We start from the raw sequence: 17,250 nt of genomic DNA on the forward strand, positions 1-17,250 counted from the left end.
ACCCAGATATCAAAAGAGCACAATTGCATGTGTCATGATATCTGACTTAAATGCATACTACAGGATATCAGTGACTAAATATGTGGCATTGGGATGAAATCGACCTAAAGATCCAGGAAACAGAATAGAAACTAGATATGAATCCCATACATCTGGAGCCATTGGATTCTAAACCTCGATACCAAGAAATATACTAGGTAAAGGAAAGTCTCTTCAGTAAGTGCTCTTATGTGGCCCCATGAGGAAACAAGAGACTTGAGCTCTCTCTCACACTCCACAAAAACCAATCTAAGATAATGCAAAGGCTGAAATGCCAGATGCAAAATTCCCAGACTACTATGAGAGAACATAGTAGAAATAAGTCGGTGGTTGATTTAGGCAATCACTTTCTGAACAGGATTTCAGAAGAATAAGGAACAAACTTAAAAGCAGGATGGACAAGTAGGGTTATATCAAGCTGAGGAGATTCTAGATGATAAACAAAACAAGAGTAAAGGTCAAACTGTAGAAACGAAATAATTTTTCAACTAAAAAAACCAGTTAAATAATCAGCTGAAAATAGAAAAAAATTATCTGAATAGATATTTCTCAGAAGAAAAAAAATACAAATAGTTGACAAACCTATGAGAAAATTCTCCATAGGAATAAAAATCATGGAAATACAAGTCAAAGTTACAGTGAGAACAGTGAGATACAATCTTGGTTTGGTTTTTGTCTGTTAAATCTCAACAGAAGTGGCAAAGCCTGTTGACTCTGAGGAGAAAATGGAGCTCTATGAGTGTGAGCCTTACAGCATTGAAAACACACAGGACCCTGTGAGGGTTTCCCCAAACTTCCAAGATGGTCTACCACTCAATCTGGCAACACCATCCCTGCATATATATAGATATTTATAGGAAATCATCACATGATCGTCTTTGTTGCAACATTTATGATAGTTAACATGTAATCACTCTAGGTGGCCATTCACAGCTGAAGAATTTATATATATATATTATATATATATGTATATGTGGGATCTATGTATGCATGAAACATTACTGAACCACAGAGAAGAATAAAATGCTGTCATTTTGCAGATTAACATAGATTGAATTATTGTATACTATATTAAGCTAATAAATACACACTCTCCTTCTCCAAGTCAAGTGATGTATGTTCTTTCTCATAGTAAAAATAAACAAAAATATGAACTTTAGAGCAATGGTTCTCAACCTTTCACAGGGGTCCTGCATTAGATATGCTACATATCAGGAATTTACAATACAATTCATAGTAGTAGAAAAGTTACAGCTATGCAGTAGCAACAAAACAATTTTATGGTTGGCCTTCCGGTCAGCACCAGCACCAGGGTACCTTGGGCACGGACTCTGCGGACATCCCCAAGGTCCCCACAGGACTCTCCACAGGATGTTAGGACCTCTCATGAATGGAACACAACTTCTGCTCCAATCCAATCGCGAGGGAACTAGGACTGCATTAATTATGGAGGCAGAAAACCTGGCCTGACCAGGCTCACAAGTCCCTTCCAGTCGGCAAGCACTGGGGCACCTTGGGCACAGAGTCTGCGGACACTCCCAATGTCTCACTCACAGGACTCTCCACGGGATCTTAGGACCTCTGGTGAGTGGAACACAACCCTGCAAGGAGGCAGGTTCGAATGCCAGATATCTGGGCACCTTCCCTGCAAAAGGAGAACTTGCCTGCAGAGAGTATTCTGACCACTGAAACTCAGGAGAGAGCTAGTCTCCCAGGTCTGCTGATAGAGGCTAACATAATCACCTGAGGAACAAGCTCTAACCAGAGATAACTATAACAACTAGCTCCAGATGGCGAAAGGCAAATGTAAGAATCTTACTAACAGAAACCAAGACCACTCACCATCATCAGAAAGCAGCACTCCCACACCACCCAGTCCTGGGCACCCAAACACAAACGAAAAGATAGACCCGGATTTAAAAGCATATCTCATGATGATGGTAGAGGACATCAAGAAGGACTTTAATAACTCACTTAAAGACATATAGGAGAACACTACTAAACAGGTAGAAGACCTTAAAGAGGAAACACAAAAATCCCTTAAAGAATTGCATGAAAACATAACCAAACAGGTGATGGAATTGAATAAAACCATCCAAGACCTACAAAGGGAAGTAGACACAATAAAGAAAACCCAAAGTGAGGCAACACTGGAGATAGAAACCCTAGGAAAGAAATCTGGAACCATAGATGCTAGCATCAGCAACAGAATACAAGAGATGGAAGAGAGAATCTCAGGTGCAGAAGATTCCATAGAGAACATTGGCACAAAAATCAAAGAAAATACAAAATGCAAAAGGATCCTAACTCAAAACATCCAGGAAATCCAGGACACAATGAGAAGACCAAACCTATGGATAATAGGAGTTGATGAGAATGAAGATTTTCAACTTAAAGGGCCAGCAAATATCTTCAACAAAATTATAGAAGAAAACTTCCCAAACCTAAAGAAAGAGATGCCCATGAACATACAAGAAGCCTACAGAACTCCAAATAGACTGGACCAGAAAAGAAATTCCTCCCGACACATAATAATCAGAACAACAAATGCACTAAATAAAGATAGAATATTAAAAGCAGTAAGGGAGAAAGGTCAAGTAACATATAAAGGCAGGCCTATCAGAATTACACGAGACTTTTCACCAGAGACTATGAAAGCCAGAAGAGCCTGGACAGATGTTAGAAAGACACTAAGAGAACACAAATGCCAGCCCAGGTTACGATACCAAGCCAAACTCACAATTACCATAGATGGAGAAATCAAAGTATTCCATAACAAAACCAAATTCACACATTATATTTCCAGGAATCCAGCCCTTCAAAGTATAATAACAGAAAAAAACAATACAAGGACGGAAACCACATCCTAGAAAAAGCAAGAAAGTAATCCTTCAACAAACCAAAAAAAAAGAAAAAGAAAAAAGACAGCCACAAGAACAGAATGCCAACTCTAACAACAAAAATAATAGAAAGCAACAATTGCTTTTCCTTAATATCTCTTAATATCACTAGACTCAATTCCCCAATAAAAAGACATAGACTAACAGACTGGCTACACAAACAGGACCCAACATTCTGCTGCTTCCAGGAAATCCATCTCAAGGAAAAAGACAGACACTACCTCAGAGTGAAAGGCTGGAAAACAATTTTCCAAGCAAATGGTCTGAAGAAACAAGCTGGAGTAGCCATTCTAATATCGAATAAAATTGACTTCCAACGCAAAGTTACCAAAAAAGACAAGGAGGGACACTTCATACTCATAAAGGTAAAATCCACCAAGAGGAACTCTCAATTCTGAATATCTATGCTCCAAATGCAAGGGCAGACACATTCATTAAAGAAACTTTAGTAAATCTTAAAGCACACATTGCACCTCACACAATAATAGTGGGAGACTTCAGCACACCACTTTCATCAATGGACAGATCGTGGAAACAGAAACTAAACAGGGACACAGTGAAACTAACAGAAGTTATGAAACGAATGGACTTACAGATTATCTACAAAATATTTTATCCTAAAAGAAAAGGATATACCTTCTTCTCAGCACGTCATGGTACCTTCTCCAAAATTGACCATATAATTGGTCACAAAACAGGCCTCACCAAATACAAAAATATTGAAATTGTCCCATGCAACCTATCAGATCACCATGGACTAAAGCTGATCTTCAATAGCAACATAAATAATGGAACTGAACAACACTCTTCTCAATAATCCCTTGGTCAAGATTGGAATAAAGAAAGAAATTAAAGACTTTTTATAGTTTAGTCAAAATGAAGCCACAACATACCCAAACTTATGGGACACAATGAAAGTATTTCTAAGAGGGAAACTCATATCTCTGAGTGCCTCCAAAAAGAAACTGGAGAGAGCACACACTAGCAGCCTGACAACACACCTAAAACTCTAGAAAAAAAGGAAGAAAATTTACCCGAGAGGAGTAGACGGCAGGAAATAATCAAACTCATGGGTGAAATCAACCAAGTGGAAACAAGAAGAACTATTCAAAGAATCAACCAAATGAGGAGCTGGTTCTTTGAGAAAATCAACAAGATAGATAAACCCTTAGCCAGACTCACTAGAAGGCACAAGGATAGCATCCTAATTAACATTATCAGAAATGAAAAGGGAGACATAACAACAGATCCTGAAGAAATCCAAAACACCATCAGATCCATCTACAAAAGGCTATATACTCAACAAAACTGGAAAACCTGGATGAAATGGACAAATTTCTAGACAGATACCAGGTACCAAAGTTAAATCAGGATCAAGTTAACAATCTAAACAGTCCCATATTACCTTAAAAAAATAGAAGCAGTCATTAATAGTCTCCCAACCAAAAAAAAAAAAAAAAAGGCCCAGGACCAGATGGGTTTAGTGCAGAATTCGATCAGACCTTCAAAGAAGATCTAATTCCAGTTCTGCACAAACTATTCCACAAAATAGAAGTAGAAGGTACTCTACCCAACTCATTTTATGAAGCCACATTTACTCTGATACCTAAACCACAGAAAGATCCAACAAAGACAGAGAACTTCAGACCAATTTCCCTTATGAATATCGATGCAAAAATACTCAATAAAATTCTCTCTAACTGAATCCAAGAAGACATTAAAACAATCATCCATCCTGACCAAGTAGGTGTTATTCCAGGGATGCAGGGATGGTTTAATATTCGGAAATCCATCAACATAATCCAGTATATAAACAAACTCAAAGACAAAAACCACATGATCATCTCTTTAGATGTGGAGAAAGCATTTGACAAAATCCAACACCCATTCATGATAAAAGTCTTGGAAAGATCAGAAATTCAAGGCCCATACCCAATCATGATAAAAGTAATCTACAGCAAACCAGTAGTCAACATCAAAGTAAATGGTGAAAAGTTGGAAGCAATCCCACTAAAATCAGGGACTAGACAAGGCAGCCCACTCTCTCCCTACCTATTCAACTTTGTACTTGAAGTCCTAGCCAGAGCAATTTGACAACAAAAGGAGATCAAGGGGATACAAATCGGAAAAGAAGTCAAAATATCACTTTTTGCAGATGATATGATAGTATACATAAGTGACCCTAAAAATTCCACCAGAGAACTCCTAAGCCAGATAAATAGCTTCGGTGAAGTAGCTGGATTTAAAATTAACTCAAAAAAGTCAATGTCCTTTCTCTACACAAAGAATTAACAGGCTAAGAAAGAAATTAGGGAAACAACACCCTTCTCAATAGTCACAAATAATATAAAATACCTTGGCATGACTCTAACTAAGGAAGTGAAAGATCTGTATGATAAGAACTTCAAGTCTCTGAAGAAAGAAATTAAAGAAGATCTCAGAAGATGGAAAGATCTCCCATGCTCATGGATTGGCAGGATCAACATTGTAAAAATGACTATCTTGCCAAAAGCAATCTACAGATTCAATACAATCCCCATCAAAATTCCAACTCAATTCTTCAACGAATTAGAAAGAGCAATCTGCAAATTCATCTGGAATAACAAAAAACCTAGGATAGCAAAAACTCTTCTCAAGAATAAAAGAACCTCTGGTGGAATCACCATGCCTGACCTAAAGCTTTACTACAGAGCAATTGTGATAAAAACAGCATGGTAATGGTATAGCGGCAGACAAGTAGACCAATGGAATAGAATTGAAGACCCAGAAATGAACCCACACACCTATGGTTACTTGATCTTTGACAAGGGAGCAAAAACCATCCAGTGGAAAAAAGACAGCATTTTCAACAAATGGTGCTGGCACAACTGGTGGTTATCATGTAGAAGATTGCCAATTGATCCATTCCTATCTCCTTGTACTAAGGTCAAATCTAAGTGGATCAAGAAACTCCACATAAAAGCAGAGAGACTGAAATTAATAGAGGAGAAAGTGGGGAAAAGCCTCGAAGATATGGGCACAGGGAAAAAAATTCCTGAATAGAACAGCAATGGCTTGTGCTGTAAGATCAAGAAATGACAAATGGGAACTCATAAAACTGCAAAGCTTTTGTAAGGCAGAAGACACTGTCAATAAGACAAAAAGGCCACCAACAGATTGGGAAAGGATCTTTACCTATCCTAAATCAGATAGGGGACTAATATCCAATATATATAAAGAACTCAAGAAGGTGGACTCCAGAAAATCAAATAACCCCATTAAAAAATGGGGCTCAAAGCTAAACAAAGAATTCCCACCTGAGGAATACCAAATGGCTGAGAAACACCTGTAAAAATGTTCAGCATCCTTAATCATCAGAGAAATTCAAATCAAAACAACCCTGAGATTCCATCTCACACCAGTCAGAATGGCTAAGATCAAAAATTAAGGTGACAGCAGATGCTGGTGAGGATGTGGAGAAAGAGGAACACTCCTCCATTGTTGGTGGGATTGCAAGCTTGTACAACCACTCTGGAAATCAGTCTGGTGGTTCCTTAGAAAATTGGACATAGAACTACCGGAGGATCCAGCAATACCTCTCCTGGGCATATATCCAGAAGATGTTCCAACCAATAAGAAGGACACATGCTCCACTATGTTCATAGCAGCCTTATTTATAATAGCCAGAAGCTGGAAAGAACCCAGATGCCCCTCAACAGAGGAATGGATACAAAAGATGTGGTACATTTACAAATGGAGTACTACTCGGCTCTTAAAAAGAATGAATTTATGAAATTCCTAGGCAAATGGATGGACCTGGAGGGCATCATCCTGAGTGAGGTAACCCAATCACAAAATAATTCAAATGATATGTACTCACTGATAAGTGGATATTAGCCCAGAAACTTAGAATACCCAAGATACAAGATACAATTTGTGAAACACATGAAACTCAAGAAAAATGAAGACCAAAGTGTGTACACTTTGCCCATTCTTTGAATTGGGAACAAAACACCCATGGAAGGAGTTACAGAGACAAAGTTTGGAGCTGAGACAAAAAGATGGACCACCTAGAGACTGTCATATCCAGGGATCCATCCCATAATCAGCCTCCAAACTCTGACACCATTGCAAACACTAGCAAGATTTTGCTGAAAGGACCCAGATATAGCTGTCTCCTGTGAGACTATGCCAGGGCCTAGCAAACACAGAAGTGGATGCTCACAGTCAGCTATTGGATGGAACACAGGGCCCCCAATGGAGGCGCTGGAGAAAGTACCGAAGGAGCTGAAGAGATCCGCAACCCTATGGGTAGAACAACATTATGAGCTAACCAGTACCCCGGAGCTCTTGACTCTAGCTGCATATGTATCAAAAGATGGCCTAGTCAGCCATCATTGGAAAGAGAGGCCCATTGGTCGTGCAAACTTTATATGCCCCAGTACAGGGGAACGCCAGGGCCAAGAAGTGGGAGTGAATGGGTAGGGGAGTGGTGGGGGTAGGGTATGGGGGACCTTTGGGATAGCATTGGAAATGTAAATGAGGAATACACCTAATTAAAAAACATTTTAAAAAGTAATAATTTTATGGTTGAAGGTCACCTCAACATGAGGAACTGTATCAAGGTGTCACAGCATTAGGAAGGTTGAGGACCACTGCTTTATACTGATGTGGAACTGAGAGAAATTGAGAAGAGAGATGGGGGGCATAGAAACAAAGAGGTGGCATTTGAACAGGACACTCTATGAATGTATGGACACATCACACTGAACCCTTTTAAAATAAATCATTAGTATGCACCAGTAAAACAAACAACAAATACCCCTAAGTTTCCTATTGGGGAAAATTTTTTTGATGACGTCTCTCCCACATCTCAACTCACTCCATTAAGAGCTGCTAATAGCACTCAGGAGCCATGGGCCTCAAGTACCAATCTGAGATAGACAGTGATTGGGACTATCTGTGGCCTTCCAAACCTTAATAATAATAGCACTTTAAACACTTAATAAATTCTCTCAATATTTTATTCTCAAAATTTGATTTCCTGTAATTATAATTTGTTGTCAAGTAAAATTATATATAAAAAGGATGGACTATCCAGAGACTCCCCCACCCAGGGATCCATCCCATAATCAGCCACCAAACCCAGATACTATTGCATATGCCAGCAAGATTTTGCTGAAGGGACCCTGATATAGCTGTCTCATATGAGGCTATGCCAGAGTTTGGCAAATATAGAAGTGGATGCTCACAGTCATCTATAGGATGGAACACAGGGCCCCCATTTGGGGAGCTAGAGAAAGTACCTAAGGAGCTGAAGGGGTCTGCAACCCTATAGGTGGAACAACAATATGAACTAACTAGTACCCCCAGAGCTCATGTCTCTAGCTTCATATGTAACAGAAGATGGCCTAGTTGGCCATCATTGGGAAGAGAGGCCCTTAGGTCTTGCAAAGTTTATATTTATTCCCCAGTACAGGGGAATACCAGTGCCAAGAGGTGGGAGTGGGTGAGTAGGGGAGCAGGGCGGGGGGACTATATAAGGGACTTTTGGGATAGCATTTGAAATGTAAATAAAGAAAATATCTAATAAAAGAAAAAATTTAAAAAATGTTAGCTCTGTCATAAGGTTACAGTGTTAATGTTGAATGGGCCTCCAAAGAGAATATTATAACTCTGAGGTATTCTTTACCTTTAAGAACCACAGTTTATTCAAAATCATTTAGAAGTAGTATTTGGAGGTAAATTTTACTTCAGAAACGTGTGGGATAACATGGGTTAAGAACATTTTAAAGATAGCCAGGCAGTGGTGGTGCACACCTTTAATCCCAGCACTTGGGAGGCAGAGGCAGGTAGATTTCAGAGTTTGAGGCTAGCCTGGTCTACAGAGTGAGTTTCAGGACAGCCAGGGCTACACATAGAGAAACCCTGTCTTAACACACACAAACACACCTTCAGAATAATAATTTAAAAATGAAACTCAGCTTAGAACTGGATAAGGAGTACAGGCTATCGAGAAGATGAGGATGTTTAGGCAAATATAACTGTGGTCTGAGATATGCAAAGAAGACAGAAGCAAACAACACAGCAAACTTGGGAAGTGAACTATGTAAAAGCAGAGGACAGGGGAATGGATGATGTCATCAAGGCTCTGAGAAAGTGGGATGCAGATGACTATGTGCAGGCTCTGTCTGGGTCAGCCTCCTATAATACTCCCAAGGCAGATAGGAATCTGCTTCCCAAATGCTGTGGGTGTTATCTGAAAGCCACAGTTAGCCTCTGACCTGGAGCAATGTCTTCCAGGATTGTTCTTAGCCCAATGACTACAGCTATCCATTTCCCAAGTAGCCCAGAGATGAGGCTCTTCCTTCTTGGGCAACTGAAAGCTCATGGCTGACAGTCACACCTCAAAGTAAGGTAAATGTGTTCAGCAAGTCTTGCCCTGAACTCCCTGTGGAATCGAACTAAGGCAAAATTTCATCAGAAGCCATGTCTTGCTTAGTTTCTCCTCCTGCTTTTCTTCCTCCAGACTTCTCTAAGAATCATTCCTTGATAAATTACTCACACAAGAATCTCTGCCTTGGCCTCCACTTCAATAAAAACTGCCTAAAGATCGAAGCCAGGAAACACCTGTCAAGGGACAGAAGAAAATAGGAGAGGAATGTTCATTTGGACCTCTTTGTAGGTGTTATCAGTCTTTCCCTAACAAGGGCTGAGCCCATCCCCCCACCCCGCCCCACACCCACCCAAAGCATCGTTTGCACAGTGAGCGTCTAACCACAGTGGGAGGAAGAGGCTGTAGCATGCTGAAGAAGTAGATCTAGTTCAAGTGCCATGATCTAAAATTGACTTTTGACATCCATTCTTTAACTTGAGAGCCAAGTGCCCACAGAGCTCGTTCGAAGTGTGCTTCCTTGGGTGACCTACATTTTAAAATCTAAGTCATCCCCAAATTTAGAAAGGACAGTCCCTGAGCACCTGGGGATCAGCAAAATATCCCAAACAATTTTTCAAGTGTTTTATTTTTGGCAAAACTTGATTTAGCTCATTTTGCAAGTGCTCGTCTCTTCGGCTTTTTAAGCCCTTGGGCATTTCAAAGGAAATTTAATCCACATGTTCCTTATTCATTTACATTTTAAGTCATAAAAATGTTATTTTTATAAGAGCTGCTTGATATCCAAGAAACTTTCTGAGCCTTTAAAAAAAATCCCTTTAAAGTCTTGGTTGGAGCCAGGGAGCAGACGTGGTGTATGATGCACTACCCGAAGATGTGATCCAGACAGCCTCCACCAGAGACCAACCTCAGAACAATGCTAAGGCACAGCCAGCCAAGAAACTGATGGCAACTCAAGGATCTAAAAAGTCGGTCTGGACACCAGAGCATCCTTGAGAAATGCAGGAACAGCCAACAGCCAGGACAACAAAGGTTACAGTGGGCTTCATTAGTATGTCAGTGAAGTGTTTGGGCAAACAAGGAATAGAACATATCCATTACAGCAAGCTATCATGTCTGGCAGCTTTCAAACTCTTCTGCAGGACAAAGCCATCTATTTCTACCCAGAGACTCCATGTCGAGAATTCTGTGTCTTTTCTCAGCATTTTATGTGTAATCAAAATAGCATCCTTAAGCATTAATAATATATTACAAATTCTTTTGATAAAGTACAAGGGCAGGCTTAAAATGGTGATTGCAATGTATATCTAATGATATAGAAAATAAGTTTACATTATATTTTAAAAATAGGTTTATTTATTATTATAAGTACACTGTAGCTGTCATACTCACCAGAAGAGAGTGTCAGCTCTCATTACCGGTGGTTGTGAGCCACCATGTGGTTGCTGGGATTTGAACTCAGACCTTTGGAAGAGCAGTCAGTGCTCTTACCCATTGAGCCATCTCACCAGCCCCTACATTATATTTCTAAGGTTGAGAGGGAATACACACCTGTAGGCAAATCAAAACTACTTTTTTTCTTTTGAATAAATGGATGTCTGAATCATGCTTGTGCATACTCATTTCTGTTAAACAGCAGCCTTCACAGGTAGAACAGCAATGCTTTTTCTCCGTTTGCTTGGTTAGGCTCACTAACTTTCCTGACCCTGCATGTGTAACTGAAGACGCCATTCCATGCCTTAAGTTGTACATAAAGTGTTCCCATAATATTGAAAGGGAGCAGTGGCTTTCTCATTCTCCCCTAGGGTCCAAGCTGGAGGTAGGATGGGCTCAAGCAAGCACAAGATGATCAAATTATCTGGGAGTCAGTGGAATGTGAGTGATCATTTGCACTGGCTAAATCTGTGGTGACCATGTTTTCTGAACCCCAAATTGGCCGCAGGATCGAGCATGGGGAGGAGTGTACAGCAGCTGAGATTAGTTTAAATTTCTGAGAACATCTAAGGCATGAGATTGTTCTGGCTACAGGGCTTTAGAAGTGAAGAAACATCATAAAAGACAAGAAAATGAAACATCCCAGGAAGAAATAGTAACAGCTGCTAATTTCTACAATTGTAGCTCAGCTGCTGGTACCTGAAACCCACTCAACAGGGAACCTTGAGTTTCCCTCATGCTAACATATGTGGCCTTTTCAATCCAAAGAATACTTGCTTCCACTCTTCCGACACCTAGTCAGCTGCTGCTTAAAGTTCTGCCTGCACAAATGAGTCCATCTGCCATTATTAATTGCCTCTATCATTTTCCTGAAATCAGTAGCGTAAGCACTTCCCCTTGAAGAACTGTTCTCTCTGAAAAGCATCCGTACCTTCTGGCTCCTCTATCTTCCCCACCATCAACCTCAGGGCTGGTTCTGAAAAATAGCCATTTTTCTCTTCTGTTCTACCAAACTCCTTTTTTTTGTTTTTTTGTTTTGTTTTGTTTTGTTTTTGTTTGTTTGTTTTTTTGAGACAGGGTTTCTCTGTATAGCCCTGGCTGTCCTGGAACTCACTTTGTAGACCAGGCTCGCCTCGAACTCAGAAATCTGCCTGCCTCTGCCTCCAGAGTGCTGAGATTAAAGGCATGTGCCACCACGCCCGGCTCTACCAGACTCTCTATAGGCCTCTTTGATCACAGCTAGAATAAAGGAAAGCAGAAATATCCCTTCCTCAGTCCCTGTTAACCAAAAGTTTAGATAAATAATCTGTCCTTTAAAAGCTGTAATTCAACATGAATGATCCAATGAACAGGGGGAGTAGGGTATTCGGTTATCATGTAAAAAAATCTATTTATTTTAAAACCTTGGAAAGACTTTTTGTCTTAACAGTCTGTGATGATTTTATTTCAATATTCTGTAGTCTCACTTTCAAGAATGACGGAGTAGATCCATTTTAAATAGGTGTTAGCTTCAAAGACTGAAAGCAAGAAGTTAAACCAATCAGTTAACATGATTAATTCCTTTCTGCCCAGTACTCTCTGCTCAGGTTTTGTCTTGTATGGACAGTTCCCATATGCTAGCAAATCTTTACAGCAGCCCTAGTTGTAGGTAAATATCCCATAGATTGGATGGCATAAATGAATGTCAAAAGTCTTTCATCTCATTGTAAACCACCAGGTTTTATTGATCCATTCTCTGAGAAAAGGTGTGGGGAGAAAACCCATTAAAAGGGAAATATAAACCAAGACTAAGTTGTGATCACCCTAATTGAAAATCCTTAAAAATAATGTCTCTAAGGCTAAGAAAAACTTGTCTTTCCATTAGAGCCTCAATGACATTTTATACTGTTGCTACTACTAAATAATTTAAATCCAGGCTCAGATGTGTCCAGAAGTCACATGAGAGACTCTAAATGTGGACATTATGCTGTTTGATGTAGAATAGTGAAAGACTTCCAGTTTGAACCCCAGCTTGCTTGCATTACAGCTGTGTGACTGAGCACTTGGAGTTTTGGTTGGTTTGTTTGTTTGTTTGTTTGTTTGTTTGTTAAGACTTGGTGTCCTTTAAGACAGATGGTGACAAAACAGTATTCCCTTTGTCTTTCAGAGACTGTTGAGAGTGCAGTGTACCTAAAGGTCCTGTATCTGCCACCTAGTCTTTGCTAAACTAACACTCACTCTCTCTCTCTCTCTTTCTCTCTCTCTTTTTCCCTTAGGAATTAGTCTGAAGGTCTGCGCTTGGGAAAGAGGTGCCTTCAACTCCCCCATCTTGGAAGGACCTGCTCATGTTCCTGCAGTGTGGATATTTGCCTCATTGGCTTCCTTCAAGTTAGCTTCTCCTGACTCAATCTGATCACATTCCTCTGTATCTGCTGCTGACAGTAACATTTAGCTACAGATTCAGGCCCAACAGAGTGTTTGTGCTCACCACTGCATTTACACAATGGAAAGACACCTGCAGTGGACTTCCTACAACGGAGTATACTTGTTACAAGAACTATCCCCCATGGCAGCAGACACATGGAGATAATGAGCTCATAAATACTGTCCAGTGGCCTTTCTCTTGCCAAGTATTAAATCGTAAAGGAAGGGGGAAGGGAAAGATTAGAACAGAATATTTACTGCAGAGTTCAAATTCGGGGCTTCTTCTAGCTAACTTTTATTATAATTGACCATATTTTAGGCTTCTCAGTCCTCTAATCCCTTCAGTGCCTGACACAGTGTGTTCTTCAAGGCACAAACCACTGCTTTGTAGGCTCATATCTGGAAGAAAGCAGTGTTCTTCTTTGGATCATTAAGAGTCTTTTGCAGCCTTACTTCTTCAAGAGCAATGAAAAAGGACTGTGCTTCTCTGCTGTGAAGTTATTCTTGATAAGTCTTATTTCCTGGTCCTTTTTCTCTCCCCAGAGACAGTTAGGAATACTTGTTGACAATATTTCCCTCCAAATTTATGAATTTAAAAATTCTAATCTTGATGTTCCTACCCAAATACTACCTGTTCCAATGCTTTTTCATCAGACTAATAGTCCAATTTCTAATTCTCACTTCACCATCTAATTCCAGCCAGAGTAGGGAATTAAAAGGCATCCACATGTGGTTGGATGGCTTCCAAAGGTGGAGTCTGATTCCTCTCAGCTGCACAATGGGCTGCACTTAGTGGCTTCTAACAAATAGAACATGGCAGTGAGGATGGTCTTGGACTTCCAGCATGTATCATCCAAGTTGTTGAGTTTTTGTTCCAGTCTTGTGGATCATGTACTCTGTTGGGATGTAGTCACAAGGATATATGTGACACTTTGACAATTTTCAGTTAACCCCATAAGGGGGCCCACATCATGAGAAATTCAAGTTTTCTGCCAACAGCATGTCGGGAGGCCATCTTGATGTGGCCCCTGCAGCTCATGTCAAGCCATTAAATTATGACAATCCTGGGTGACATACTTTTGCCACCTCATATAATCTCCTGGACCAAAATGACCTTGCTAAGCTGCTCCTGTATTCCTGACACACAGCAACTATTCAATAATAAATGCTTGTTATATGAAGCAATTGAGTTCGAGGGTGCTATTTCAATGCAGAAGAACCGAGATGGTAAAACATATTCTTGAAGCCTCAGGGATCATAGGAACCTATTAGCCCGTGTATTCCTCTAGTCCCTCCCTTACTTACTCATGGATAGTAGAACCATTTTGCTTTGATAACTTTTCCTAATAGAATAATGAATTTCTCTTCATCTTTTATGGAGTTATTACAAAGCCTCTCTCTGAGAACGAGTTGGAAGTTTTCATTTGGCCATTCCAGTCTTCAAGTAGGTGTCTGCAAACGGGGGTAGCCCCAAAGCAGAACGTTATCCCAGTGGGCATGCCTTTTTCATTAGTTTGTATTCACTCTCTGCTGTCAGGTTCTGCCTGGGAGGCAAGGACTAGTTGGGAGAGGGTGCTGAGGAAGAACAGTCCTTTGAGATACTAGGTGGGACTAGATACAGAGCGTAAGCAAGAGAAAATGATTCACCATTTCATAACTGGAGAAATGGAGACTCGTCCTTGTGAACCTGGCTTTGACTCAAGGGAGGGAGTAAAACCCACCTCCAATTTGAGATTCAAGACAAAGACATGACTAATGGAGCAGTCTGCAGGAGGATGACCAACGGCTAAGAGGAATTTGTCATCCTAAATAGAATCAAGATGTTCTGAATTGTGATGACTCCTCTATCAATAAATATTTTTAATTCTCATCGATCGCAGGCTTTGTCTGACTTTCCTCAAGTCTCCTCTGCTGATAGCTGGCTAAATTCTGAAGTGTCATGTCACCTGGGATCTTCTCTTTCTATGAAATCACCTTAGGTGATATTGTACCTCAGTAACTCCATGACTGCCCAAACTCTCTTGTAGACTTCAGAGTCATCTACCCAGGAAAGCTACTGAATCCCACAGTAAACCAAGTATAAACCCCTAATTCCACCAGTCAGGTTCTGGGTTGTGACTTTAATCCATGGTTTTGATTCCTCAAGTGCCTGAGCCCCAAGTCTTAACATTATTTATGATTATTTTTCCTAACACCCACACTTAGCTCATCAGCAAGTACTACTTAGCTTACTTCCATAGCTTGCCATTCTCTCTTCTTACCTAGCCTACTTACTCAAATGACCCAGAGTGTCTTAGGTCTACTCTTTACTGCCATGGGATGTTTCTCATTTCATAGCTAACTGAAACTATAGGTAGTTCTTCAGACCACATTTTCTACTACTACCCTAAGAGTGAAATGCCAAATCTTTCCCTCTGGCATTACAGAACTTCCCATGGTAGGGTTTCTGAATTATGTTCCCTCTTTCTTCTTACAGGAATGTATACCTTCTTTACTGTTCCTCCAGTACCCCTCCTACCTTCATCCTTGGGATCTTTGTACTTTGTCACTTCCTTACCTTTGCATGTTTCTTACCTCTTATTCAATCTTTACAGTCAAGCCCCACCTACAAGATTATTCCCCAAGGACTCCATTCCCAAGTAACTATGGGATTCCCCATAGTCTGTTACTGAATTTTTCACTTCATTTCTTATCCCATCATTTTTTTTATATGCTCTTACTTGAATTTTATCTTTTACTCAGATCTCAACCAGCCAGAACAGTCCCTAACACAAAGGACAGACATGATCAGTTCTTATGAAATAAATTAATAAGCTGTGGTCTGTGCTCCTTTGTGAGACATGGAAGTGCCCCCCCTCCCCAGTTTTCTCCTAGATTCATCATTTGGTGCTCAGAGATCACCAGCTTGGAAATGAGCTTCTGTCTGTGTATAGACCCGATTATGCATTGAGAGCAATTTAGAGTCTCATTTCCTGAAGCACTGAGTGGCTGTTCTGATACAGGAAGTTGCCATTCAGAGTGAGAGTGTAGACTCATACCTTCCATGCAAACTGTGCTTCAGTGCTGGCTGGAAAAAATAGGAAGAGAGCAGGAAGTGACTGCTGCAGAGCAGTTGATATTTTGCCTCACAGGTTTAAAGGAAAAGGCAAAGCTGTTGAAATAGAGTATGTGCATATTGATTGTCATGTCTTACATGTCCCCTGTCTAATATTGATTTTTGGAGGAAAAACTCCAGCATTTTTATAGCTGAATACCAAGTATTTTTGCCTTATTGTGCATAACAAACCAAATCCACATTGACTGCAGACATCTAAAACTCATGTTTGTAATACATATGTAATAATTCCTGGTGTTGAGATAACCAAGTCAAAAAGATACTCAGTCAGGTCTCTGATTGGTGGTTCTGTGGACAGTTCCAACTTCTAGGCAAATGATCTCAGTGTGTACGCCCTCACTAGATTCTATTAATGCAGGACAAAGGTGACTGGGTCTACTATCTTGGTTTTAAAGCATGGCATGAAATATTAAAGGAGTCATAGAAATCATTGGTCCTTTCTTCTTTGCCTGTAAGACTAGGGGTTCTGAGAATTTCCCAAAGCTCTGTCAGGGCAATGTATAGTGCATACTATTAGAATGCAATGCATTTACAGGGGAACGCTAGGGCCAAAAAGTGGGAGTGGGTGGGTAGGGGAATTGGGGGGGGAGTGTATTGGGGAGTTTTGGATAGCATTGGAAATGTAAATGAGGAAAATACCTAATAAAAACTTTAAATCAAAAAAAAAATTCTTTCATCACATTTGTGGTTTTCTTTTTTTTTTTTATAATTTATTTTGTTATTAGGTATTTTCCTCGTTTACATTTTCAATGCTATCCCAAAAGTCCCCCATACCCACCCTCCCAATCCCCTACCCACCCACTCCCCCTTTTTGGCCCTGGGGTTCCCCTGTACTGGGGCATATAAAGTTTGCAAGTCCAATGGGCCTCTCTTTGCAGTAATGGCCAACTGGGCCATTACTTTTGATACATATGCAGCTAGAGACAAGAGCTCCGGGGTACTGGTTAGTTCATATTGTTGTTCCACCTATAGGGTTGCAGTTCCCT

Source organism: Mus caroli, unplaced genomic scaffold (genome assembly GCF_978045245.1).
Source record: "Mus caroli unplaced genomic scaffold, Mus_caroli_1 scaffold_10, whole genome shotgun sequence".
Lineage (NCBI taxonomy): Eukaryota > Metazoa > Chordata > Mammalia > Rodentia > Muridae > Mus > Mus caroli.